The sequence below is a fragment of the Aotus nancymaae genome, unplaced genomic scaffold (genome assembly GCF_030222135.1).
Source record: "Aotus nancymaae isolate 86718 unplaced genomic scaffold, 86718_ANA_hifiasm-v0.15.2.pri h1tg000004l, whole genome shotgun sequence".
NCBI lineage: Eukaryota > Metazoa > Chordata > Mammalia > Primates > Aotidae > Aotus > Aotus nancymaae.
The window spans coordinates 46,691,437-46,707,167 of record NW_026988415.1 but is presented as its reverse complement, the minus strand read 5'-3'; positions in this window follow the sequence as shown (position 1 = coordinate 46,707,167).

Genomic DNA, 15,731 nt, shown 5'->3' with positions numbered 1-15,731 from the left:
ATTGATCCTTTTACCATTATGTAATGTCCTTCTTTGTCTCTTTTGATCTTTGTTGCTTTAAAGTCTATTTTATCAGAGATGAGAATTGCAACTCCTGCTTTTTTTTGCTCTCCATTTGCTTGGTAAGTCATCCTCCATCCCTTTATTTTGAGCCTTTGTGTATCCTTGCATGTGAGATGGGTTTCCTGGATACTGTACACCAATGGGTTTTGGCTTTTTGTCCAATTTGCCAGTCAGTGCTTTTGATTGGGGCATTTAGTCCATTTATGTGTAGGGTTAATATTGTTATGTGTGAATTTGATCCTGCCATTTTGATTCTAGCCGGCTGTTTTGCCCATTGGTTGATGCAGATTCTTCATTGTGTTGATGCTCTTTACAATTTGGTGTGTTTTTGGAGTGGCTGGTACTGGTTGTTCTTTTCTATGTGTAGTCCCTCTTTCAGCAGCTCTTGTAAAGCAGGTCTGGTGGTGATGAAATCTCTGAGTACTTGCTTCTTCACAAAGGATTTTATTTTTCCTTCACTTATGAAGCTTAGTTTGGCTGGATATGAAATTCTGGGTTGAAAGTTCTTTTCTTTAAGGATGTTGAATATCGGCCCCTACTCTCTTCTGGCTTGTAGGGTTTCTGCTGAGGAATATGCTGTGGGTCTGATGGGCTTCCTTTTGTGGGTAACCGCATCTTTCTCTCTGGCTGCCCTTAGCATTTTCTCCTTCATTTCAACCCTGGTGAGTCTGACGATTATGTGCCTTGGGGTTGCTCTTCTAGAGGAATATCTTTGTGGTGTTCTCTGCATTTCCTGGACTTGAATATTGGCCTACCTTGCTAGGTTGGGGAAGTTTTCCTGGATAATATCCTGAAGAGTATTTTCCAGCTTGGATTCATTCTCTTCGTCACATTCAGGTACACCTATCAAACGTAGATTAGGTCTTTTCACATACTCCCATATTTCTTGTTGACTTTGTTCATTCCTTTTTACTCTTTTTTCTCTAATCTTGCCTTCTCGTTTTATTTCATTGAGTTGATCTTCGACCTCTGATATCCTTTCTTCTGCTTGGTCAATTTGGCTGTTGAAGCTTGTGCATGCTTCGCGAAGTTCTCGTGTTGTGTTTTTCAGCTCCATCAATTCACTTATATTCCTCTCTAAGTTGTCCATTCTCGTTAGCATTTCATCAAATCTTTTTCCAAGGTTCTTCGTTTCTTTGCATTGGGTTCGAACATGTTCTTTTAGCTCATGGAAGTTTCTTATTACCCACTTTCTGAAGCCTGATTCTGTCATTTAATCACACTAATTCTTCATCCAGTCTTGTTCCCTTGCTGGTGAGGAGTTGTGATCCCTTGTAGGAAGAGAGGTGTTCTAGTTTCAGGTGTTTTCATCCTTTTTGCACTGGTTTCTTCCCATCCTTATGGATTTATCCACCTGTTGACTTTGTAATTGTTGACTTTCTGATTGGGTCTCTGAGTGGACGTCCTGTTTGTTGTTGATGAAGTTATTTCTTTTTCTTAGTTTTCTTTTTAACTATCTGATCTCTCTGCTGTAGGACTGCTGAGGTCCACTCCAGGCCCTGCTTGCCTGGGGATCACTTGCAGCAGCTGCCAAACAGTAAAGGTTGCCACCAGTTTCTTCTTCTGCTTTGTCCCAGAAGGATACCTGCCAAATGTCAGTCTGAGCTCTCCTTTATGAGGTGACTCTTTGGATATATGGGGGTCAGGAAGCTGCTTGAGGAAACAGTCTGTCCTTTATATTATCTCAGGTGCTGAGCTGTGAGCCCCATTGTTCATTCAGAGCTGCTGGGCTGGTAAATTTAAGTCTGCAGCAGCAGGACTCTTAAACCCCCTTTTTTTCTCCAGGTGTTCTGTCCCAGGGAGTTAGGGCTTTATGAGTTTCCGCTGTGCTGCCTTTTTTTTTTTTCTTCGGGGCTTACCTGACCACAAGTAGGCAGCCTAGTCACTCTCAGCCTACAGAGGCTTCACTGAGCTGCTGTGGGCTCTGCCCAGATGCCGTGTGAACTTCCCTGCAGTCCTGTTTATATGGGTGTAGTTAGAACTGCTTCTGCAATGTTGGCCCACCTCTGTAATGACGGACTCTCTCTGAAATGGCGGGTTGCCTTGGCAATGGCGGGTTGCCTCAGCAATGGCAGGCAGCCTCAGTAATAGCAGACACCCCTCCCCCACAGAGCTGGACCGTCCCAGGTTCAGCTGTCATTGCTGTGAAACTCTCAACCCAGAGCGTTTCCATTTGCTGTTTTTTTGTGTTTTTTTGTTTGTTTGTTTTTGTGGGGGTAGGACCAGCTGGGCCTGATCTCCTGGCTCCCTGCCTCAGAGCCTTCTATTTTTAAGTTGAACAGTCGACTCTTTCCCAGGTGTCCTGGTCGCCTGTTGAATAGGCGCCGGGATCTGTGTGATTTCCCGTGAGGCGACCCACTGCCCTGCTGAAACCAAAGCTCTGAGAGTCGTGGCACTTTTTTTGCCCGGGAATCTCCTGGCCTGGCTCCCTGTTTCAGCTCCCCTTGCTGGCTAAGTGGGAACACAGTCCCGTTTACTATGCACTGGGAGCCGCTGCGCCGGGGCACAGGCAAAACAGCCGTGCCAGCCAAAACAGCCGCCCTGGCGACCCGTGGGGCTCCTCCGCCTGAGAATCTCCTGGTCTGTGGGCAATAAAAATCCGTCTGGAAATGCGGCATCCACTCACCCTCTGCACTTTCACTAGGAGCTGGAATCCTGAGCTGCATCTAACCGGCCATCTTGGAACTCCTCGGTGAGTATCTGCCATTCTTTTAGGGACACATTCAAATGTTTTGTCTTCAGAACCACTGTGTTGAGCACTTACTTCAAAACAACTCCAAGAGATATTGAAGGAATCTATTAAAAAAAAAAACTGGGGCTGGGCACGGTGGCTCATGCCTGTAATCCCAGCACTTTGGGAGGCCAAGGAGGGTGGATCACAAGGTCAAGAGATCGAGACCATCCTGGTCAACATGGTGAAACCCCGTCTCTACTAAAAATACAAAAAATTAGCTGGGCATGGTGGCACGTGCCTGAATCCCAGCTACTCAGGAGGCTGAGGCAGGAGAATTGCCTGAACCCAGGAGGCGGAGGTTGCAGTGAGCCGAGATCACGCCATTGCACTCCAGCCTGGGTAACAAGAGCGAAACTCCATCTCAAAAAAAAAGAAAAGGAAAAACAAAAAAAAACTGGTAGGTCTCCTTTATTCCCTCATTACAAACCCCAGTAATCTCCAATCCACAACGTCCAAATGTTGGCCATGTCCCGTATTGAAGGTCTCAACTAGACACACACACACACACACACATACACACATACACACATACACACACAGAGAGAGAGAGAGAGAGAGAGAGAGAGAGAGAGAGAGAGAGGGAGAGAGATAGGACTCCATACTCCCTGTACCAGAAAGATTTGGGGATCCCAATGGTTATGCCTTAAATATTTCTGGCCCCAGCAAGTTTGCCTTTCTCAATGTACACAGTACCCAGCTTACCAGGTTTACTAAGCTGCCCTCATATACTAACCACATATACTTTTTAATCCACAGTGATACACTACCTCACATAAGTGCAAAGGTTTATGCTTTTTATAAACCTTTTCTATATTTTATCTTGTTGGAGTTACCCTGTATAAACTGAGCTTACCAGATGAGCAAGACAGGTCACTGACATGAGATATATTACATAAAATCAAAGAATAGTTACCACTATCCCTAAAAGAGTCTATATTATCCTGATTTAAAGTAGTCTTTCTAAAATGTCCTAGTTTACTCTCAGAGACTCAAAACAGAAATAAACTTTTAGTATTTTTGTTTGTTTAAAGCACAATTTTTAAAAACACAGCTCCAAGTCAAGTTTTTCCTGGCTTAGTGATGAATCAAGTCTGGTTTTGCTGCTTTTGAGATCACTTCTCCCACAAACAATTTCTAGAAAGTTGTAAGACAGTCTCATGGCTGGCCAAGGAGTTTTCAAGATGAAAAAGAACATCAGAAACCTGGAATGTGAAAGTACTGGGAGTGAAATGGGCAAGAAAGGGGCTCTTTGATGTCCTGTTTCAAAGACATTTGAAGTGATCAGGAGTCTCCTTCTCAATACAGAGCCTTTGAAACCAAAGTTGCAATTCAGGATGGAAGCAATATTAGGGGGAAAAAAGAGCTTCCATTAATTACCCTGTTCCAAGAGAGTATAGATTAAGTGAAAAGCTAGTGACTAGGAAAGTTTCTTGCCAGTGACTTTGTGACCTGTCTCAACTTGTCATTATTTGCTTCTTCCTGCCATACAATGAAGAAAAGAATCACCAGAATCAACAGAGTATTTTGTTGTATGGTGGCCCCACAGAACAGCAGCCAGCACAGTGACTGACATATGGGGCACATTCAAAGTTTGGTTGCCTAATCATGGACAGAGGACAATCATATATTTACTATTCAAACTGGGACATGTTTTGAGGGTGAAAGTGTCAGCTATTAGTTACTATTACATGAGGACAGCAAGGTTAAACTATAACGGTCCCCAGGCAAACCAATATATGTGATCCCACTAGTCATGAAGAATAGGATTCAGATGATGTATTTAGTTTCAGACAGTGCTGACTAAAAAGAGGCTATTGCTTGACTCTGGAGAAGTCACGTGATTGCTTAAGGATGGCCAGATGTTCTCCAAAGAGAACTCAAGAATGTCTGAGCATGTCTCTAATTTTAGGCTTATGATATTTTTAATTATGTAAAACTACTGATTAAGAAAGACAACTGTCACAGCACAGAATTTAAAGTATGTAAACAATTAAACTATATTATCATATTACCAAGAGTATATAACAGGAAAAACTTTCCATTGGAGATTCAGTGATCTCAAAAGGACATGAGAATTGTTTCTTCCCCAGGAGCCCTCCAAAACAGCTCACTCCACTATCAATAAGTTAACTTATATCAAAATGCAAATAGCTCCTACTGAATACCCTTGAACCAAGTCTTCAGGCCCCACATAATTAGTAGAATTGCAGGCTAGGCTTTCCAATCTTTCTTATAAGACACTGAAAGGTGCAATGGATTCATAATGAAACCTTCATAGCATCTGACTCTCTCCCAGAATATGTCCAATAGAAATCTTTCTGAATCAAGAGACAGCGTACCACCTAGTCATGGAGTAGCCATGTTCCTAGCAATCTTTTTAGCATCCTCAGAAAAAAAAGCTTGCCAGTCAAGTTGATCAGAGAATCTACTCTGCAAGCAAAGGCCGCTTGACCAACCAGCAGCCACTTGGCAACATTTCAAGGCTGGGTCCAGAAGACCTGGAAGAAATTCAATTTCTTGACTTTAGATTCAAGGAATCCCAACAGTTTGAATGAAATTAGAAATGTTTTTTCAGATCCCTCAGGGAAAAGACAGTGTCCCTGTTTGTTAACATCAGGATTCATGATGCTCAAAGCCAACACAACTTGAGGATATAGAAAAATGCACCTAGATATGTAAGCCCAGTAAATACCCTCAGTATTCATGTGCTATGACATGAATATTGGCAAAGAAAATCTTTAAATTACCCTCATAGCATGTGTCTCCTCGGCAAAGTACCAAATGTCCCTTTCTTCAATAGCCAAACTAATGAGGAAAAGATACATACACAGATGGCAACAAGACCTGTATTGAGCTAATCATTATAATCCTCTCTCCCACCAATGCTTTTACCATACATCAAGCAGCTATCAACATGCCAGAAAAATACCCAGAAGGTGAGTAGCAGAAGGAGATGTGGTCTGACTAGTCAAAAGTCCAGGCAGTTATTGCTAAGTATTTAAGAGCTGGCTTAAACATTCATAGTTCATAACCTTACATCTAAGACCAGTTCCTGACTACCTACAGAGTGTGCTAATTCTTCCCTCCTAGCCACTCCCTCTTCAAGTCACCTGGTGCTATACCAAAGATAATAAGACTTATTTCTGATAAACTAAATACTAATAATATTACTTCTCTGTTGATTTATATTTTCCTTTTTAACATGTTTTATTGATGTATAATAGTTGTACATATTTTAGGGGTATATGTGATATTTTGATACCTGTATACAATGTTTAATGATCAAATCAAGGTAATTGGTATACTTATCACTTCAAACATCTATCTTTTCTTTGTTGTAGGAACATTCCAAACTTCTCTTCTAGGTATTTTGAAATATACAATAAAGTGTTAGCTGTAATTTCCCTACTGTACTTATCAATTAGTACCCATTAAACAACTTCCCTTCATTCCTGCCTCCCCTCTTGCCTTCCCAGCCTCTAGGAACCACTATTCTACTTTCTAACTCCATGAGATTCAGTTTTTTAGCTTTCATCTATGAGTGAAAACATGTGATGTTTTTCTTCCTGTGCCTAGCTTATTTCACATAACATGATGACCTCCAGTTTCATCCATCTCGCTACAAATGACAGGATTTCAATTGATTTATGGCAGAATAGTAATTCCATTGTATATATATACCATATTTTCTTTATTCATCTGCTGATGGACACTTAGGTTGATTCCATATCTTGGCTATTGTGAATAGTGCTACAATAAACTGAATGCAGATATGATAAAATATGAGTGCAGGTATCACTTCAATATACTGAATTCCTTTATTATGGATGTATTATACCCAGCAGAGGAATTACTGGATCATATAGTAGCTCTATTTTTAGTTTTTCTGAGAAACCTCAATACCATTCTCCATAGTGGTTGTACTAATTTACATTTCAACCAGCAGTATATAATAGTTCACTTTTCTCCACATCCTTGACAATATTTATTTTTTGTCTTTTTGATAGTAGCCAAATTGCCTTCAAAGATAACTAGAGTGAGGTAGGGTACAGTCTGATTTTAAGGTAAATGTCACCAGAATGGCAGTCAAAATTCTTCCTTTTTCAGCAACTCACTAATTTCTGTTAAGAAAGTTACTTTACCTCCTTATATTCTGTTCTGTGCAATGGAAGCTTTGAAGTAGATTACCTGAAACTGCACTTCCAATATTGACCATCTAAGTTAGTATTAGTCAGAAAGAATATTCATCTACAGAGAAGACTGACCCTGTTCACAAGTTTTATTTGTGTGGACATCCAAGACCACTCCCACCTCATACACATTAAAATCCAGATACTTGGATGATAGTCTCAGCCATGCCACTGGGTCTCTCACTTAACTCACTTAACTTCTCTGGGTAAGTCACTTAATTTTCTGGGTCTTTCTCTTTCTCTGTCAGACAAAGAAATAAAGTGTAGCAATAATTTTCAAATGACATTCCATGGTGGCCTTGGATCACACATTCCTATAGCTACAAGTGCCTCAAAATCTGCTACTAGAGAAGGCAAGAGGAAAAACGAGGGGAAAGTCAATTATGTGAGACTCTTGGGCATCTGTCCCTGTCATGACAGAGCAGCTCGGCCATTATCTATACTATATTTTTGGTCTGGGTAAAATTTCATTTGAAAAGGGGGTTCACCATGTGAAAAAATCTTTAAAATCCATAGGACTATTTGCTCCCTGAGTTTTGTTTTACAAAGAATAAACAGTTAGTATTTGTTAAATGAATAATTCTATAGTTCTTAACCAGGTGTTAGCAAACTTCTTCTGAACAAGTTACAGATAGTAAATATTTAAGCTCCCTGTCACTACTGCTCAACTCTGTCATTGTAGTGTGGAAGCAGCCTCCTTGGACAATACATAACCAAATTAGCACGGGTGGCTGCATTCCAATAAAACTTTATTTATAGACCGTGAAATTTGAACTTTATGAAATTTTCATGTGTCATAAAATAGTATTATTCTTTTGATTTTTTTCAACCATTTTAAAACATAAAACCATTATTAGTTTACAGGTTATATAAAAACAGGTGATGGACCTGATGTGGCCCATGAACCATAGTGTTCTGACTCCTGTTCTAAACCATCTGTACCTACATGGTATTAAAAACAAAATCAGAAATAACCATATCATAAAAAGCCATGATCAGTAAATAAACTTAAGAAAATATTTACTTACAGCTAAACTGATCTCTCCCTGATGCTATCTACAACATAGTCTGAAAAATGAAAGCACTAAAGTCAAACAGGTATGAGTTCACAGCCAGGTCTGCTATTCACTAGCTTTGTGACACAAGCAATTTATTTAACCTCTCTGATCCTTAATACCCCCATCTGTCATGTAGAAATAAAGGTCTTTTACATTCTGTTAGAGGGAATGTAGTACAAATTATTTGGAGAGCCATTTGGAAAATCCATGAAAAGTATAACTACACCTACTCTTTCACTAGGCAATTCCACTGCTAGGAATTTAACCCAAGGATATATTTACGAAGGCATACAAAGATAAATGTACAAGATTGTTCACTGAAGTATTATTTACACTAGAACATAACAGGAAACAACCCAAATATCCCTCAATAGGGGACTGATTAAATAATGAAATCTCTGTGTGATCACCTGCTATGTAATCATCAAAAGAATGAGGTAGATCTGTGTTAGAGGCTAAGAAACTATCTTCAAAGAAGACTATTAAATGGTTTTTTAAAGGTGCAAAATCATAAGTTATAGTAATTGTATTTGTTAAATAATTGTTTAATGGTGATGATAATGGTCCTATTTCATAGCATTGCTATGAGGATTAAACAAGACAGTACATGTAAAAAATAGTGATTTCACCTTTTTGGGGGCAGGGATTTTTTTATCCTTGTATTCCCTGCAGCACCTAGCACTATTCCTGACACATAAAAGGGTCCTAAATAAAGTTGTAAGAGACAATGTCTTATAGTAGATTGAGAGCATGAAATTGTGTGTTAGGCAGACCTGGATTTGAATCCTAGTTTTGCCATTTATTAATTGTGTAACTTTGAACAAGTCAGTTAACCTTTTTGTTCATCAAATTCCTCATCTGTAAACTGGGGGTAGGGAGTAGAATAAAATATATCTTATAAGGCTATTGTGAAGCTTAAATCTGATAACATTTATAAACTACCTCTCATATAGGTGTTAGTGCATATTCTCTATTTATGCCTCTATATGCGTTCTCCACCCTCTCTACTCTGCTCCAGGCCTCAAGATGATATGGACTGCATCAGTGTGCCCCCTTTGCCCTTAAGCTTTCAGGTGATTACAACCAATGGAAGACACTGGCAAAAAAATGAGAAGATGAGAGGAGATAAAAGTCCAGTTATCTGTTCTGCCCACTGTCTGCCAGGCTGTGATTTGGCAGTTCTTATCAAGTGGCCCTGTCATTATGGATCCCCTCTCCAGATTTCGGTAGCACAATTTTCTCCTCTTATCTTTTCATGTCATTCCTACTATTGTTAGTCTCACATCACTTCACCATCCCTTAACCCTGTTCATATCTCTGTAAATACTCCCTTCATCAGTATCTCTTTCATTGCCCTTTGAGTATGCCATATGCTTCCTACTAGAACCCTGACTAACACATACCTGCTAAGTAAATATTTTTACCACAAGTTTCAAAATAGACATTTCTCAATATGCTGCTTTTCACTTTTTCCCTATCTAGAAATAACTATCTCAAGATGTACTACAGGTCCAAATCAATCATCGAAGCAGAAAGTTCTTTCTCTACCAAACCCAAACGATCCTTCTTTGAAGAATTATCAAATATAACAAACCCCATAAAGTTTTAGCCTCATGTTTGCAAATGTTTGCAATTCATTTAACTAAGTAAGAGAGAAGTGGGAAACCTGTCTAGTAGATTTAATAGGAAACGCTTGGTATGAATTGGTTGACTCCTCTGAGGCCAAAAAAATCTCTTCCCTTTATCTTTGGGAGTTGCAGTTCTGCTTTTGTGTATCTATGCACCAGGCCAATGACAACCTATAGCTCCATAACCCCTGAGCAAACTTTTAAAAGTAATTGTTGATTAAAAACCTGGAGATCTCACATACAAAACTTATTGAAATTTTTTATTGTTTGCTTGCTTGTTTGCATAAATAGGATAATGTGTTGGTAAAAAGGTGGAGAATGAATACTCTTGTTAATGATTGGTAAGAATAACATACGTCTATTGGTAAACCCTTTTAGGAAAGTGAATTGAAAATAAGTATTAGCATTCAAAATGAATAAGACATTTGATACATTTGATTAAGCAATTTCTGAAGAAATAGTGACAAACTCAAATACATATGTACAAGAATATCCTTGCAAAATTATTTATTAAAATATCTCCATGTCAAAATAATGAAATTAATTGATTAAAATATAAAAATGCATACAACTGAGCATTATATAGTAATCTAAAAGTATATTCTCAAATAATATTTAGAGTTATTAAAAATGTTCATCATCACACATGGACATGGTGGGGAGAACAACATGTACTGGAGCTTATCGAGTAGGGGGCAGGGAGAAAATCAGGAAGAAGAGCTAATGCATGCTGGGCTGAATACCTAGGTGGTGGGTTGACCTGTGCAGCAAACCAACATGGCACATATTTACCTATGTAACAAACCTGCACATCCTGCACAGGTACGCAGCAACTTAAAATAAACTTTGAAGAAGAAAAAAAATGTTCACCATCTTATATTAAGTATGAAAAAAATCAGGGCACAAAACTGTACCTAAAGTAGAATTTGAATTTTTAAATCTCCATTTATGCATATATGTGTACATATGTGTGCATATATATATGTATATAGTGCATATATCTACATATATAGAGAGAGTATGTGTATAGATGTATAGCAGAAGGCAGAATAATGGCCCCCAAAAACCATTCACCTCCTAAACCCTGGAATCCGTGAAAAGGAACTTTGTAAATGTGATTTAGATTAAGGAATTTAATATGAGAAGATTATCCTGGATTATCAGGTGGGTCCAATCTAATCACATCTTCTTAAGAGTGGAAGAGGACAGCAGAAAAGGAGGGACAGAGGAAGATATGACTACAGAAGAATGGTCCCAGAAATGAGGCATTGCTGACTTTGAAGATGGAGAAAGAGGGCCGCAAGCCAAGGAATGCAGACATCCTCTAGAAGCTGGAAAAAACAAGGAAGTGGATTCTCCCCCAGAGGTTCTAGATAGAAATGCAGTCTTGCTGACACATCTATCTTATCCAATGAGACCCATTTCAGACACATATATACATATGCTAAAAGAATACTCACTAAAATGTAATAAAAGCTATCTCTGTTTGGTGTGGCTATAGATGTGTATGTTGTTCTTTTTTTTTTTCAATTAGTAAATATTTCAGGTACAAAATAGATTTAGGCATAGATATATAGACAGTATAGATTTGTATGTGTATGCATATATATAAATACACACACACATACACACACACAGTTTTACTGACCACCCCTCATATGTATTTTCTTAATCCATTGCTCTTTTCCTCCCCTCCCCTCCAACTCTTAGCTATCTATCATCTTTATTTTGGTGTTTAATTCAATTATTTTCTCAATGCTATAAACTTCTTAGTCATTATTTCCTTGAATTTTGTTTTCCCCTTAATCCCTATTCTTTCTGTGTAATGTCAATCATGTATATAATATGAACATGTGTGGGTATAAATTTGGCATTTCATGTATTTTTATTACAAACACACACACACACACACACACACACACACACACACACCCCTTCTCTATGTCTCTTAACCTTAGTTTTATATTTTCCATATATATTTCATTCTGGCGAATTTCATCTAATCTCTTTCAGTTTAATTACTTCTCTTTTGAGCTGCCTCTAATATTTGTTAAATCTGTTGAGGACTTTTTAAATTTCAATCTCTATATTTTTGTTTTGGATAGTCTATTATTTATCATCCACTATTTTATATAGTTTCTTATTATTATCTTAATGTTTTTAGTCATTTACTTTATTTCTGTTATGGTTCTAAATATTCAAATTTGATGGACTCTATTGGATTGTTCTATTTTATAATATTCTTGGGATTCAAATTCTCCTTCTTGTCGTACTTGCCCATCTCATAGTAACATGTTTTTTGTTTTATTTTGTTTTATATGATATTGGGTGGCAAGTTCTTCTTTAGCAGGACATTATATATGGAACTCTTTTGCAGCCTGGTTTTGTCACTGCCCCGAAACCAATTCTATGTTGAATTTTTTGGCTTGCAGATACCTAACTAAACTCTGCAGGTAGTATAAATAAAAACTCTGGACCTATGAGAGTCATAGACTTGTTGATAGAAATTTTCAGGAGAAACTTTTTTCTCACCCATATCCTAGACAACGATAAGCTTCTTTGTTGATTTTTAGTATTATAGCATGTATTTTTTTTTTATTTTTCTCATTCACCCATGCATTAAGGTTATAACCCTTCAAAGTTATGGCTTTATGTGAGAGGCACTTTTCCTTACTAAAGGTTTTATCTCTTGTCCCCAAATACATGTTAAAATATAAGCTTTTAGACTGAGCCTGATACACCCTCCACCTCTTAGTCCATTTTGTGTTTCTGTAACAGAATACTTGAGGCTGGACAACATATAATCTAAAGAATGTTATTTAGCTCACAGTTCTACAGGCTAGGTACAAGAAGCATGGTGGTGCCAGCAGCTGCTCAGCTTCTGGTGAAAGCTACATGCTAGGTCAAAACATACTGGATAAGGTCAAAGGAGAAGTAGTCACGTGCTAAATGAAGGGCATCTTGGCTTTATAACAACTTACTCTGGAGAGAACTAACATTTCACAATAACTAATCAAGTCTTGCCAGAGCGAGAACTCACTATCACAAGAACTCACTACAGTGAGAATGACACCAAGCTATTCATAATGGATTTGACCCCATGACGCAAATGCCTCCCATGAGGCCACACTTCCCAACAGTACTAGTTTGGGGATTAAGTTTCAACATGAGTTTCGGTGGGAACAAACCCAAACCAAAGCAACTTCCATCAAGGACATCCATGTTATAAAACACGTGTTTACTCCTCAATTGTTAGCTCCCACTTTATTTCTGGATCCTAGAAATATTCTTTGCTTTCTTGAGAGATAAATTACATATTTAATAGGTGACTTGTTATGATTTGTCTAACATTTCTAAAACGTTCCTAGAGCATACACATGATATCTAATTTGCATTAAGTCCCTCAATATTACTTGTTAATATTTTAAATTTATTTCAAAAGAAAGGCTAGATAGAAACATAAATAAAATTTTAAAATAATACTGAAATAGGAATGGCTTTAATGAAGATATAAAACACAGAATCTCTGAAAAAATAGGCCGGGTGCGGTGGCTCATGCCTGTAATCCCAGCACTTTGGGATGCCTATGCGGGTGGATCACGAGGTCAAGAGATCGAGACCATCCTGGTCAACATGGTGAAATCCCATCTCTACTAAAAATACAAAAAATTAGCTGGGCATGGTGGCGCGTGCCTGTAATCCCAGCTACTCAGGAGGCTGAGGCAGGAGAATTGCCTGAACCCAGGAGGCGGAGGTTGCGGTGAGCCGAGATCGCGCCATTGCACTCCAGCCTGGGTAACAAGAGTGAAACTCTGTCTCAAAAAAAAAAAAAAAATTTTGACACATTGGCTACATAAAAATCAAAACCTTCTGTATGGCAAAAAACAATTACCATTAAAAAGGCATAAGACAAATGAAAAATTAAGAACAAATGTTTGCTATGTAGTTGACAGAGAAAAATGGCTAATTTCTTTCATATTTAAAGAGCTCTTAAAATTCATTACAAAAAATATAAATAGAAAATGTGTAGTTCACAGAAGAAATGCAAATCACAAGTAAACATACAAATACATATTCAACCTCACTTGTAATTAAATAAATGCAAAATAAAAAAATATGATACCACTTTTCCACCCATCGAGTTGTCAAAGACTGTGAAAATATTAATATCTTGAAAGCTATATATGGGTATATATATGTGTATGAATATTATATATGCATAGAAAGTTTCTGGAAAAATATATAAGAAACTTAACAGTGACTACTGACTACTATTGAGTAAGGATAGATGGGAAAGGAGGAGAATTTTTACTTTTAACCTTTTTCTTTAAAATTCAGATTTTAAACAATAACAGGAATTACTTTTGAAATGAAAAAAGAAACAATAATAAAAATAATAACAACAATAATAAATGTCAAAAGGAATGTGGCTGCACTGCATACATACATGGAAGCAAAGAGGAAATGAAGCAGGAAGGTTGAGATCTAAGCAAGCACTGAGCTACTGTGTTTTCTGGCTGCTTCTAGAGATACTGCCCAAATAGAGATAAGAGACAAAGTGGCTATGAAGCTACAGGCTTTTCAATGGGAAAAGTAATGCCTAATTAGCCTATGCTTATTTCTATGCTGAAACTCTTGCCACGTTTCATCCTGCACTGTAATTCTCTGTGTTAATTTGACTATTTTCATCTTCGTGTACATTAATTGCAGTTGTGTTCTTTCAATCCTTTTCTGAGGAATACAGGTGGCAGCCATTATCATTAGCTATTTACCAAGTGCACATATTGGAAAGATTTATTAATATAAAAAAAGAAGAAAAGAAAACAGACATTTGTTAGCAAGAATTATGTTTTCAGAAATTCAAACAAGATTGAATCCCTTTCTCTTCGAGCTCAACCCGTAAGCCCTTAATCTCAATCCAAATGTTTAAGCTTCCCTAAGATACTGCCCTTTCATTTTCATAAAGCATATATAGTACACAGGTTGAGAAAAAAGGGAAAAGCTTTGTCATCAAATTGGGTTCAAATCCAGGCTCTCCAACTTTCTAGCTATGTGAGCTTGAACAACTTGCTTAAGGTTTCTGAGTTTCAAGCACAGTTTCCTCATTTGTAAAATGGAGATCATAAAAGTACCTCTAGGGGTATTAGGAGAATTGAACAAGATGACTAGCTTATAAAGCACTTAGTATACTGTTTGGCAAATATTAAATAATTCGTAAATGTGAATGACCAATCAATTGTAAATTAAGGACCCAGAACCATGTTACATGATGTAAGGGATACTCTCATCTCTTACAATGCTGTTGTGTGAAGAACATGCAAATTCCAAGCTTCACCTATTGAAACCATATATTGCTGATTGGTAAGTACCCAGTCAACTTCACCCTCAAAACAAAAATATTCAGCAGCCCCAAAGCACAAAGCTCCTCTTGTCAACAATGGGTCCGCTAATGCAACATTTTCAAAAGGTGGTGGGAAGGGACATTGTGGACATGGAAAGAAAAAGAAAATTCAGTGAGTGAGAAAAATCAGGCCTTCAGTAGGACTGAATAGTCCAAATCTACAACACTGATTATTCTAATGGCATATGATTCAAAAACAAGTCACTAATTACACTTTTACAGCTTTATAAAGCCAGGTCTGCAACTATTTTGTTTTTTTGATTTTGCATGAGCAAGCCAGCCAGCCAGGCAATCCCTGCAGAATAGAAAAGGCCACCACTTCCACAGGTATTTTCCAGAAAAAAACAGCATATCAATCAAGTGGTTTACACATACAAAACAACTGCCTCTGATGGTGCTGGATGTGGTGGTGGAGATGATGATAATGCCTACATCAACTGCTAATGAATTCCATGAGTGTTCTTACGACATTCTTACAACAAAATTGGGACTAGTAAAAATCTCATAGAAGCACAAAGTGTTAGAACTTCAAAGGACATTAGGTCTCTTAAAGTATGGTCTCTGGCTTATAGATATCAGAATTATTTGGGGGGTGGGTACCTGTTAAAATGCAGATTCCTGAAATCACTTGAGTTCATTTTCATCAAGATTTCTGGG